The 13462-nt window shown below is 40.6% G+C and overlaps 1 protein-coding gene across 1 annotated transcript in view; it reads left to right on the top strand.

The window, feature by feature from the left end:
* WDR70 (WD repeat domain 70) overlaps window positions 1-13462 on the top strand; it is a 2546720-nt gene that overhangs the window by 154932 nt on the left and 2378326 nt on the right. The gene's annotated exons all lie outside the window — the stretch shown is intronic.

The raw sequence follows: 13462 nt of genomic DNA, 5'->3' as shown, positions 1-13462 counted from the left end.
TAAAATTTTATGAGAATGCTTCATGAAAATGTTCTATGAAATGTGCTAAGATTAGTTATTCTTTTAAGAGTTGTTTGGTTGGGTTGAGGGATGGGCTGAAGCATGTGACTTTAAGGTTTCTCCTATTTAAATGTTGTAATACTGCAGTTACTTTATACTGATGAGGGGTGTAGACCCAAAAGCTTTATGTAATAAACTTTTTTGGTGTGATATCGTTGTGTATTGGATTACTTATCACCTCTTTTCCACTCTGGGGTGTCTGCCTCTACTATCCGTGTATATTTAGCTGCCATCTCAAATTTTCATATTGGTTTTCAAGATTCTTCACATGTCACGCAGACTCTGTAAGACTTTCTTGAAAGGGGTTATCCACCTAAAACCTCCCTTTAGAGAACCTGTACAACCTTGGGATTTGGCTTTGGTTCTTCAAGCTCTAACAGCTTCCCCCTTTGAACCTGTGTCTTCATGTGATGTAAAATATCTCTCTTGGAAAATGTTGTTTTTGATTGCAGTCACATCGGCCAGGCGATAGTCAGAACTCCAGGCCTTACGCATCAAACCTCCCTATCTTATCTTCCATAAGGATAGGGTATCACTGAGAACTAAGTCTACCTTTTTACCAAAAGTGGTGTCAGAGTGATTATCAATCGGTCTGTTGACCTTCCAATGTTCTTTCCTAACCATTCTAACAAGGGAGAGTATAGCCTGCACTCTTTGGATGTTCATAGACAGTTATGATTTTATCTGGACAGAACAGAATCTACTCTTAAATCAGACCAACTGTTTCTGGCTTTTTCTGGACCTAGACGGGGTCATCCTGTATCAAAAGTTACATTGGCTTCATGGTTGAGAAATTGTATAACCTTTATCTACAACAAAAACAATCTCACCTTGCCTCACATAGTGGAAAGCACATTCTACAAGGTCTATGGCAACTTCAGCAGCTTTCCATATTAAGGCTTCCCTCAATGATATTTGCTCAGCTGCAACTTGGGCCAAACCTTATACCTTTATTCTTCATTACAAATTGGACTTGGCCTCCAGAGGTAGAGCTTCCTTTGGCTCCATGGTGCTACAGGAATGTTCTTCCATGAGGGCCACACAGGAATACAAGTAGCTGGGGACTCTGTCCCATCAGTAAGGAATGAACTAAAATTAACAACATCAGATAAAGTTGTCTTACCATAACATTCCAGCTGTGTTGTTGATCGTTCATTCATTACTTCCCACCCTCTGTCCCCCATCTGGAGGTTCTTGGTTGATCTCATGTACCTTCCTTGTAGGTCTGTTATGACCAGATGTAGCCTCTACTTTTATCTCTCAACTTGCAAACTCGATCAGAGGTAACAGGGAGCAGACCATTATGGGTAGGACCTTGGCTCGAGAGTTTTTGGCTGACACAAGCTTGATATTGGGCAGACTCTGTTCCGAGGACAGAACCGATAACCCATCATTAATGAATGAAGATCAACAACACAGATGGAACGTTATGGTAAGACATAACTTCTTTTTTGGGAGTGTAATGAGTTGGCAAATGTTAAAATTTCCCTGTAAAGTACTCTCTTCTGAAATATTGGGTGAGCAAATGGCTGTAACTACGGATATGTTTTTCTTTTGTTTTTTTTTTTTTAGGTGAGACACCAGATATGAATTGCCTATGCATAATTAGACCTTAATTTTAATTTCCATTTTCTAGTAATTGCTTTTTTGGTAACCAATAAAATGAGTCTAAACCAACTGTATTCGAACTACTGAATATTGTAAGAGATAAAACTGAAAGAGGAATCTTTTTAGAAAAGGGAAGGGGCAAGCTGCATAAAAATAAGTGGAAATTGTGGGAACAATACATGTAGAATAATGCCCAGGAGGAGTAAAGGGAAGGCAGTTATCTCCAGGAAATACTCTGCCATTTTTCCCCCAACTATCACTAAAGAACAAGCCCTCACTGCACTCTACAGAGCAAAAAAAAAAACTGCATTGATGGGTCTTGATAATATGCTAGGATGCCTGCTAAATAGCTTGAAACTCAAACTGTCAGGCCCACCAGAATCTTTATTCAACCACAGCCTGCATTCAGGTTTCTTCCCTAGGTAACTGAGAACTGCATTGGTCATCCTGTCTACACAAAGTGGGGACCATCAACAGACCCATGGAACTACAGACTCACAAGTTTGACTAGTCTTGAATGCAAGGCCATGGAAAGAATTATTGTGGACCTGATAAAGACATTGGAAATCTTGAAACACTGAACTTGCCCCCGTTTGATTTTTGTCAAGGGCAGGCCATTAGAATCAAGCCTATTTTTCTTTGTTTTCTAAGGGGTTTTACTTTTATCCCTAAACATAAATCTGACATTTCTAAGGTGATTATTGACCTGAAGTTCTTTGAGGAAAATGAATTTAAAAATTGTGTACAGTCAGAAAGATGAACAAGTAAGAACCGAATTATTAAAAAGGAAGAGTATTTTTAACACCCCTTTACACCCCCAAGTTAAGAATTTTGAATTGCTTGTTGAGAGTGAACTTAAAAAGGGGGTGCTAAAGAACAGGTTTTCCTCTAATCTCACTAAGAAAGAACAGGATTTACTGAGGCAGATAAGGGGTAACAAATACCTGAGGGATGTTCTTTGTGTTTCACTGTTGCAGTCATTACATTTGGCTAATCTGCTGACAGGTTGCCCTCAGTCGGCTTGATTAACAAAGTCTTGGGTCCTGTGTCGGTTGCTGTCCCTTCTTCCATGACGTCAGGTCGTCAGGGGTATAAAACATGCAGCCGACGCCATTTTCATCAGTCTTTCTTGCCACGAGGTGCCCGAAGCAGAAGCGGTTCGCAAGTGCTGGTAGTCAGACTCCTGAAATTTTCGTTTTCAAGTTTCAGAACCGAAGTCTTCAACCTAAAGGTGAGTATCCTGTTGGGGAAACTTTTTCTTTCTCCTTACCGATGTCAGTAAAAGTTAATAATTGTATTACTTGTGGGAAGCAAATACCTCATAAGGATTTTCATTTGTACTGTATTCCTTGCCTAGGCCCTGACCACAATGTGCTTTGCTGTTGGTTTTGTGCTAAATTTAATCAACGCACTATTAAGGGTCAGTATATTTTTGCATCTAAATATTTTGGCTCAAGATTTCGCAGCCCCTGATACCCACTACTTTTGATTCGCAGGCCTCTACTGAAAACCCATTCAGCGTCCGGTATGCCGCGAGACACTTGAAGTATTGAACCCGCGGATGTCTCTACCTTAGATGGGTCCGGAGCCGCTGAGCAGGCACAGACTTCTGAGGGTGTTTTCAGGCCTAAAGATTTGTATATTAAACCGATGCCATCTTCAAAACCTAGGCCAAAATCATCTTCTATGTCTAACAAACTGACGCTTGGGCCATGTGCACAGGCCCCTATGCCTAAAAAACAAATGATCAAAATGGCTGAGGGTTTAATTACCTTGATCAGGGGTTCCCATCCCCCTCCTGCTGAGGCCTAGGCAAGGCACTGACTATGAATCTTCAGATCAGGTTTCTATTTCTTCTGATTCCTCTTCTCAGCAAGAATTATCTATTCCACCATATGAGGACTCTGATGCAGAAGATTCCATCCCTTCTGCTTCTCCTCCTGAGGATTTTTCTTTTGGACAAACTTTGATACCTTAAGGGAACACTTTCACTGGGAGAGTCAGGATTTCTCAGAATCTAAAAAGAGGTTTAGGGATTTCCTCCTCCTTCCTCAGCATAGGCCTTTGGCTATACCTCCTGTTCTAGACATTGTTGATGTTTTCTCAGAATCCAGCATGGCTCCTGATTCCCTGCCTCCAGCTCCTAGTAAGCCAGACAGATAGATATTACAGGGTTCCTGACTCCCACAAATTCCTTTTTAAAAACCCTACTGCTGACCCTGAAACTATTTCTCAGGGTCCTAAGGGGCGTTAAGGCTTCTACTGCTAAAAATCCTACCCCTTCTGATAGAGACTCCAGGGTGATGGATAGATGGGGTAAGAAGATTTACACATCTGCAACCTTGGCAATCAGGGCTTTAAACTGTCAATTTCATATGCTTAAATATCAGCAGCATGTCATGGGCTTACTTAAACAGAAAATGATTTCTGACTGTGTGGAAAATAGAGTTGCAGGATTTATTGCATTCAGCTGAACAAGTCGGAAAGCATACTTTGCACTGTGGTTTTGATTCCTTGGAGGCCTTGTGCAGGGCCGCTGTAACTGGATCTGTGATAAGAAGGCATGCTTGGCTCAAGGAGCAAAATCTGCCTGATCATGTTAAAGCAAATTTGTTGGATGCACCTTTACAACAGAACAGTCTATTTGGTAATAAGGCACAAGAAGTTTTGAAAAAGATGGAAGATAAAGCTAAATCTATGCAAACTATAAAAGATTTCCTACAAGTGCAGCCCAGGTTCAGTAGGCACTGGCCTACTAAGAATTGGTCCTTTCCAGTAACCACCAGAGCCGCTCAGGTCAAACCCAGACACTCCAAAGGCTCCAGGTTTCAGTCAAAAGGAACTTACAGAACAAAACAATGGGGTGCCTCCACCTCCAAATCTGGAAGTAACAAGGCACCTCCCTACGGTAAACAGTCTCGGTGACTTTCCTCTGCCATCACCAAGCACTTGCCTTTTGGCAGCCCCTTTGTGGGGAAAACTGGCACTTCATGCACGAAATTGGCATCTAATTACCCAGGACAAGTGGATTTCAAATGTAGTATCCCAGGGATGCAGATTTCATTTCTACACATTGCCAATCCCAAACGGATGGCCAGATCTGCCTCCAAGTTGGTGGGTAGAAGCCCAGAAACCAGTTATGTCCCTCATGAATATGGGGGCTATTCAACCAGTACCAGAAAAGGAAAAGGGACAAGGTTTTTATTCAAGACTTTTCCTGGTACCCAGAAAAGACATCCTGGTGTCCAGTTCTGGACTTATCCATTCTAAATACATTTCTGGACATTCCAAAATTCAAGATGCTGACTCTACAACAGTTACTGCCTATGGTAGGCAAGAATGCCTGTTTGGCAACTCTAGACTTAAAAGAGGCTTACCTGCATATCCCAGTCAGGGAATCTTGTAGAGGATACCTCCACTTCAAAGCAGGCTATTTGCATTACCAGTTCTCTGCACTGCCCTTTGGCTTATCTACTGTGCCCAGGGTCTTCACAAAGTGCCTGGCACAAGTAATTGCATTTTGCAGACAGAGACATTCAAATTTATCCTTATCTGGATGATTGTCCTGTCTAATCCAGGCAGAAAAAGTACAGTTTTGTACCTACCATGACTGCAGCAGGGTAACACGAACATCAAGGACACTCTTTTCTACACCATCTGGCATTTGTAAAAAGGCTTCTAACTTGTCTAGGGTACACCATAAACGAAAAGAAATCACAACTGGTACCCTCTCAAATAATCACATTCCTGGGTGCAAGCTTGAATACAACTGTCCAGATGACTTGCCTCACGCCAGAAAAACAAATTCAATTGACTTACTTCAAGTGGCCACAAAAACCCAGCTATCTGCAAGACAAATTCTGCAGGCCTTGGGGTTCATGGCTTCCTGCATTCTACTGATTCCATATGCAAGACTACACATGAGGAAACTTCAATGGTACCTAAAAAGCTTATGGAGTCAACATTGTCACAGCCTGGAAACAGTGATTCCTATCATTCCTTGCCTGCAGCCAAGAGTTCCTATGGTGGGCAGAGGCCTGTCACCTAAACAAGGGACTGTCATTCATTCCACCCCCTGCCACCCAAACCCTGAGTACAGATGCATCAGATTGTGCTTGGGGGGTGCATCTGGCAGGGAGATGCATTCAGGGCGAATGGAGCCCAAATCAAATGCACCTACATATCAACCAGAAAGAGATGCTACGTGCACAGAATGCTCTGACAGCCTTCAAGGAATATTTTCATCCAGGACAACTGCTGATAAAGACGGACAACACCACAGTTATGTGGTATATAAACAAGCAGGGGGGTACCCATTCCTGCCCCCTTTGCAGACTAGTCATGGCTTTGTGGAACATGGCCTTGACTTACCAAATACATCTACAAGCTCAATTCCTGCCAGGAGAGCAAAATACTCTGGCAGACGAACTAAGCAGAAATCTTATGGACCCACACGAATGGAAACTGGATCCACAACTCTTCAGAATGTTGACACGCAAATGGGGGAGTCCAGACATAGTTTTGGGGTGAGGCAAAAAGATCTGTCAGTTGGACAAATTCTGTACAAGAATTCATCACAAAAAAGCTTGGAAAGTGGATGCTCTATCCTTCAGCTGGAAAAACCTATCAGTCTATGCCTTTTCCCCTCTGCCTCTGCTCTCCGAGGTCTTACTAAAAGTCGGACAGGAAAAACCAAAAATGATTCTGATTGCTCCAGACTGGCCTTGCCAACACTGGTACCAGCTCCTACGCAATATGTCATACTTTCCTCCGTGGTACCTGCCTCAGACACCTCATCTACTGTCTCATCAGAACTACCAAATTCTGCAGACTCGGCTCCAAACTCTGAATTTTGCAGCATGGCTAATCTAATTTCACCACAAACTCATAAACTCTTACCGTTTATGAGTTTGTGGACTTTTATTACTTTTTACGTGGTAATGGACACGCTACTCACCTGGAGCTACGTTATTGTATTTGGTATCTAATTTCACCAGTTACATCTCTCAGCAAACCTGTGATGGATGTCATTTTGGAGGCTAGAAGGCCCAGTACTAGAAAATCTTATGCTGATAAATGGAAAAGATTCTTGTGCCTGGAACCAAGCACAAGGAATAAACGCAGCAATGCCCAGTATTCTTCGGATTCTGCAATATTTAACTGAGATACTTCACAAAGGCCTATCTTTTTCTTCCATAAAAATCCATGCCTCTGCCATTTCAGTTCATTACAACACAGAGCCTCCTCTCTTTTCTCATCCCCTGCTAAAGCAGTACCTCAGAGGGGCCAGAAATCTGAGACCTCCCAGGAGAGCACCAACTCCTGCATGGGACCTCAGTTTTGCATTGGAAAAACTCACCCTACCTCCTTTTGAACCAGCTGCTACTGCAGACATAAAATTTCTTTCTTTAAAGACAGCTTTTCTTTTAGCAGTCACTTCAGCTAGAAGGATTTCAGAACTACAGGCTCTCATGGTGGTGGAGCCTTTTATTATCTTTTACCCGGACAGGGTGGCTCTCGGGACCAATCCATCCTTTATGCCTAAAGTGGTATCTAGTGTGGCTCTTAATCAGACCATTCATCTGCCAACCTTTTTTCCCAAATCCACAGAACAAAGGTGAGCAGATTCTGCATTCATTGGATGTACACAGACAACTAAGGTTCTAATTAAACAGGACAAAATCTCTAAGAAAATCTGAGCAATTACAGGTGGCATTTGCTGCAGGGGTAGAGGGAAAGGCTATTTCAAAGCAGACTATTTCAAAATGGATAAGCCATTGTATTTGTTTCTGCTACATACACCATGGTAAACCTGTCCCCAAGGGGATCAGATCCCATTCCACCAGGGCTGCATCTACTTCTGCAGCCTTTCTCCAAGGGGTTCCTACCAGAGACATTCCAGAAGCTGCTACCTGGAGCTCAGTTCATACATTTACCAAACATTACCATTTACCTCTTCTCTAAATCCAGAGCAGGCTTTGCCACTGCTGTCCTGCAGGGCCTTATAGCTGCTCCTAATGCTGTATAATTCCATCCTCCCAACCATAACTTTGGGATTCTACCCAAATGTAATGACCAACAGTAAAACACGAGTAGCATAGTACAGTTGTGTATACTTACCATAAATGTAGATGTTCGAGTGTATTCACTGTTGCAGTCCTGGTTACCCACCTGCCAGCTCCCTGTTTTTCTCTTACTATATACCTCTTTCTTTTACTATGCTCAAAAGCCTTTTTGGTGTATTTGCTTTTATTTGGAGGCGTATTTTTTGTGTTCTAAATTACACATATATATATGTGTGTGTGTGTGTATATATATATATATATATATATATTTCGCCCCATTTGGGGGCACCTGACATCTGGTACAAGAAAAACTGATTGAAAATGGCGTCGGCTGCATATTTTATACCCCTGACGACCTGACATCATGGAAGAAGGGACAACAACCGACGCAGGACCCAAGACTTTGTTAATCAGGCCGACTGAGGGCAACCTGCAAGCAGATTACCCAAATGTAATGGTTGCAACAGTGAATACAATCGAGCATCTACATTTATGGTAAGCGTACACAACTGTACTTTTTTGAAACCTGATAAAGGCGGGGAAATGTACTCATGAGTTTGATTATTTACGAAGCCAAAATGATGGAAACTCTGAATGACCCCAATAAATGCATTAGGGTATCCAGAAATTAAATTAACATAGCTCAACAATGAATACATTTAACATTGGATGATTTGTTATTAGAAGGTTCAGTAGATCTAAGTGCACACACTTTTTTATATACTGACAGGCCATGGGTACCATTCATATTTGGACACCAAAGGTGCACAAGAATATACTGGATCCACCTTTAAGGTTCATTGTTTCAGCTGTATTACAGCTTGGACAGAAAGTGGAAAGCAGTCCCATGGGACAATAGTAATGTTTTGAAAGATTTCTCGGATTTCTTGAGATGTGTAAAAAATTACTTTTATTATGACCATGTGTTATTTGCAACAATTGACACTGAGGATCTTTTTGGCTGCTGCATACCCCACGATGTGGGAATGAGATGGTTCGAAGAAGCAATTAGTGAGTTTTCAGGCCTGAGTTTTAATACATTTTTTGTGTGCTTAACTTGGAAATTGTTTTAAGGAACAATTTTATGTTCTTCGAAGGAGAATTTTTCCAGCAAAGTAGTGGTGTAGCTGTGTGCCCTCCCATATATACCAATATTGTGCTGATGGTTTGAGAATGTAAATTTATTCTGAATTCACCATTTAATGACTCATGGGTGCTTTATAAACGTTTCCTTGATGACGTAGTTATTTTTTGGGTGGACACTGAACCCAGATTTTATGAATTTATGGATTATATTGCCAATACCACTATTTTTTTTTTAAGTTTACCAGTAAGATTAGTCATGTGAAATTTGAATATTTGGATGTGGTGATTAGCAAGAGCAATGGTTGTTATAAATCTGAGGTGTTTAGGAAGGACACGTACTCAAATTCCTTAATTCATTTTCACAGTGCCCACCCATTAACACAGAAAGAGTATTATAAAGGGTCAGTTTGTCATGATCAGTAGTATGACCTCTGAAGTTCATTTTGAAGTGCAATGTCATTTATTAATTAACATGTTTAAAGATAGAGGCTATCCAATCCACCTGATAGATGAAATATAATGAGGTGAAACAGGGATGTACTGATAAGTTTAACCTAATTATAGGTAAGGAGTTTACCACAGGAGCTGAAAATTTAGACAACACTAGTTTGCCCAGCAGTTTTGAACTAGCCTTTATAACAGAATTCAGTAGGGATGCCTATGTTAAAAATATTCTGGAAAAGAATGGAGCAGATTTGTTAGTCTAACAAGTCTTAGTGGATTGGTTAGTGTTACATTTAAATGTATTTTTAGGAAGGGACAGAATTTGAAGGAATCGATGGAACATAAAACTCACATTGTTTCAAATGGGGGCAAAGTGGAAGCATTTAAATGTGTTAGATGTTCCCAATGTCCTTACATTAAGAATGATGGTAAAGTAGATCTGGAAGCTAGGAGCTGATTGATTCATGGTAAGTCATAACACTACATGGTAACAGGAAAAGAGGAAGGTCTAAGATAAGGTTTATGGATGTGGTGAGACAGGACATGCAGGTGGTTGGTGTGACAGAGCAAGATGCAGAGGAGGACAGGAAGAAATGGAAACGAATGATCCGCTGTGGCGACCCCTAATGGGAACAGCTGAAAGAAGATGATGATGATGTGACTCCAAAGGGTTGGTATATTTGGCAAGTTGTGTCCACTGTGCAGGATTCTATGTCGGAAAGACCAAAAGGAAGTTAAAACAGCGAATATATGAACATATTAATGATATGAAAAAATAAGAACAATAGGAATGCCTTATACTGACACAGTTTAGAATGTCCAAGGGAAAAAATTTTATTTTTCCTCTTGGAAGAGGTCCCTGTGGATATCGGGGGGGGGGTTATGGGAGGCTCGTACTGGCAGTTTGTCCTAGAGTCAAACAAACCCCCAGGCTTGAATGAAAATGTTTTTTTAGCCCCAGTACTTAAAATGAGGTCGGCAAGATTGTAGAGTTTTGCAACTCCATTCTTATTAATGTTGTATGATATTGTTTCAAGATATCACAGTATTGTACAACATTATTTTATGATTACTATTATACATGTAATTTTTATATTTATATTTAGCATTATTTCCTTCTGATGGATTTTCTGTTTCTAAGTTGATGTATGTAATTACTGTTTTTACCCACAAGGTGGTGATATTGTTATTGAACCATATGGTAGATGTAGTGAATATTCCTTTTATTTTATTTTATTTTTTTAGTGATTTTTAAATAAATCTGATTTTAGATTCTTTAACTTTTTTTAATAATACTGAAACAATGTTCATTTTATAGTATTATGGCTACTCAGCTATTAAATAAGGTGATTTACTTGGTGGAATGATTAGTGTGAAATAACTGTTTAGTTGAATTTTAATATTTGACTAGTGCTGTTTGGCTATTTGGATATCTTATATTGATGTGACTATAAATGTAGTCATTAATCACATGAATGGATTTGCATTTGATTAAGTTTTTTTTACAAAAATGCAAATATTTGGGAGCATTTGTGCTTTTCCTGCCTGTGTGCTTTTTGTGTGTACAATGAAGTCTCCTGCTTTGGATCGGTTTGGCTTGGTGCTTCTGTTTACAGGAGGCCATGCCTACTAAACCTGGTGGACTTGAAGATCACTAGAGCCATGCATGGGGGAAAAATGTGAATACTGCCTTCCTTTACCTGGCAAAGGCATTTGACACTATACCTCATTCTGGTATTCAAACTCAAAACCAAACAATATTAATGCATAACAAAATGAGGGCTGTAATGGTTTAACAATCCACAATTTTATTGCATGTATTAAGTGTTTTCATCTCTCTAAGTGGATACTTCATCAGAATATGAACATAAGGTTGTCCAGAAAGCCTTATATTTTATACTTACAATAAAACTATTTTTAGTAAGGGTTAAATGTATAATTGACCATCGATTACTCATGTATTTCTTCATTTTGAATCTAGACAATGGCATTGTTTTATTGTTGGTATAAAATGCAAGGCTTTCTGGGCAACCTTATGTTCGTATTCTGATGTCCCCATCTAGAGGGACAAATGCACTTCACATTTGTAATAAAATTTCCTTTAAATTGTGGATTTTTAAACCATTTCATCCCTTGTATGGTTATGCATTAATGTTTGATTTTGCTTATATTTTCAACACGTTTACTCCATTTTACGGTTTACATTGTAGACTAACTCAGAAATGTAGGCAATCCCTTTGTCACCTGATAAATAGCCAAATGACTCACAGGACACATTGAGTTAGGGTGGGGGGATCCATTTCCACCAGCAGGCTTGTTACTAGTTGTGCCCTCAGGGCTCGGTACTGGGAACTCTCCTGTTAAGAGTATACTTCTCTGAAGTCAAGGCAAATATAGAAGGCCTTTGCCCGACCATATTTGCACTTGCTGATTGCAAGCTGGGTGCAGTTACTGAATCATCCAAAGATGTAGATATTTTGTAGGAGGATCTAATGCACACAAATTTCTGGTGCCAGAGTCTTGACCTAAAACTCTGTGCAGAAAATGCATAATTATACCCTTTGGGTAGATGACCGCTCTTAGAAATTACAACATTGATAACATTCCCCTAAGAGTAGACTCAGTAGTAAGGGACTTGGGAACACAGGTTGATAGTAACCTGAATTTTGTGTCCATGGTGCTGGGAAAATCATTCTATGTGTTAAGTGATGGTTTGTCAAAATTCAGTGCCCCTCCAAACCCCAAGAACACACCACCCTATGCTGAATTGCTCTCAGAAACTCTGTACAACCATGCCAGTGGCTGCACAGATGGTGCTGTACTTACTAGAAGTAAGCCCAGAACTAGCACCAGAAACAAACCACCCTGGTGGCATCTCAAATTAAGAAGAAGATACAACAAAAGAAAAAAAATATGGCAAAAATCAGGAAGAGGATTTACCATGAAGATACATTTTTTCTTCAAAGTAAATGGACAAGTAAGAGGGCTAATTAGGTCAAGCCAAGCCAACCTTCAGGGTAAGATATCCTCCCAGGTGAAAAATGATCATAAGCAGTTCCACGGCTATGTCAGAAACCTCAAGGGCATCACACAACAGTGTGATGAACTGCTGGTTAATGATGTCACATTCACTGATCCTGGTGATTTAGTGAACCTGTTAGCTGACAGATTCATTTCCAGCTTTATCTCCCTGTCACCCTCAACCAGCCCCCATCAGTACTCCCAAACATAACCCCTCCAACTCTAACTAGAGGGCATTTACTGGCTGCAGTCACTAGCCAAGAACATGGTCTCTATGGGCCCCAATTAACATCCCAGTATGTCTCCTGAAATCAGGACCCCTGGAGTCATTATTTAGCTATAGTCTTAAAATAGGCGTTGTGCCACATGAATGGAGGACTGCAATGGTAATCCCCATTCATAAGGGAGGACCTTCAGCATATGTAACCCATTAGTCTGACTTAACTTCCATGGCTTTGCTAATAAGACCTCAACAAGGACATGAGACCTCCAGACACTGGATCCATCCCAATTTCATTTTGTCATAGGAAGGTCATGCTTACTGAATGTGGTGGACTTCTTTGAAAAGGTCACTAAGGCAATGAATGAGGGGAAAATGGTACAGTGTGTACTGTCTACCTCAAACTGGCCAAGGCATTTGGTATAGTACCCCACTCTTGCATTGCCAACTGACTTACAGAACTCTGAAAAAACACTTTATAACACTCTGGATAGCTAGCTGTCTCACTAAGAGGACTCCAGGTGGTTAGAATAGGTGAGACTACCTCCACAGAGAAGCTGGTCACCAGTGGGTTTCCTCCAGGGCCCTTTGTTAAGCCCACTCCTCTTTGGCATTTACTTCTTGGATGTCAAAGCCAATGTCAAAAGTGTCTGGCTAACCAAGTTTGCAGTGATTGCAAACTGGGAGCAGTCATAGAATTCTCCCAAGATGAGAATGCCCTTCAGGAAGGTCTAACACAGACAAACAGTTGGTGCTAAAACTTCATACCAAGAAATGCAGTATAGTGCCTTATGGGAACTCTGCCACCCCAACATCATTTATAAGACACCCTTAAAATTTGATTCACTAGTTGGGGGTATAGGAACTCATGCAGATAGTAACCTAGCCATTGACCATCATGTGTCCAAGGTAGTAAGAAAATGTGTATTTTACTAAACATTTACATGAATGAAGAACA

This window comes from Protopterus annectens, chromosome 1.part0 (assembly GCF_019279795.1).
Source record: "Protopterus annectens isolate FY-2018-M chromosome 1.part0, PAN1.0, whole genome shotgun sequence".
In the NCBI taxonomy this organism is placed as follows: Eukaryota; Metazoa; Chordata; order Ceratodontiformes; family Protopteridae; genus Protopterus; species Protopterus annectens.
This window is presented reverse-complemented; position numbering and strand designations above follow the sequence as displayed.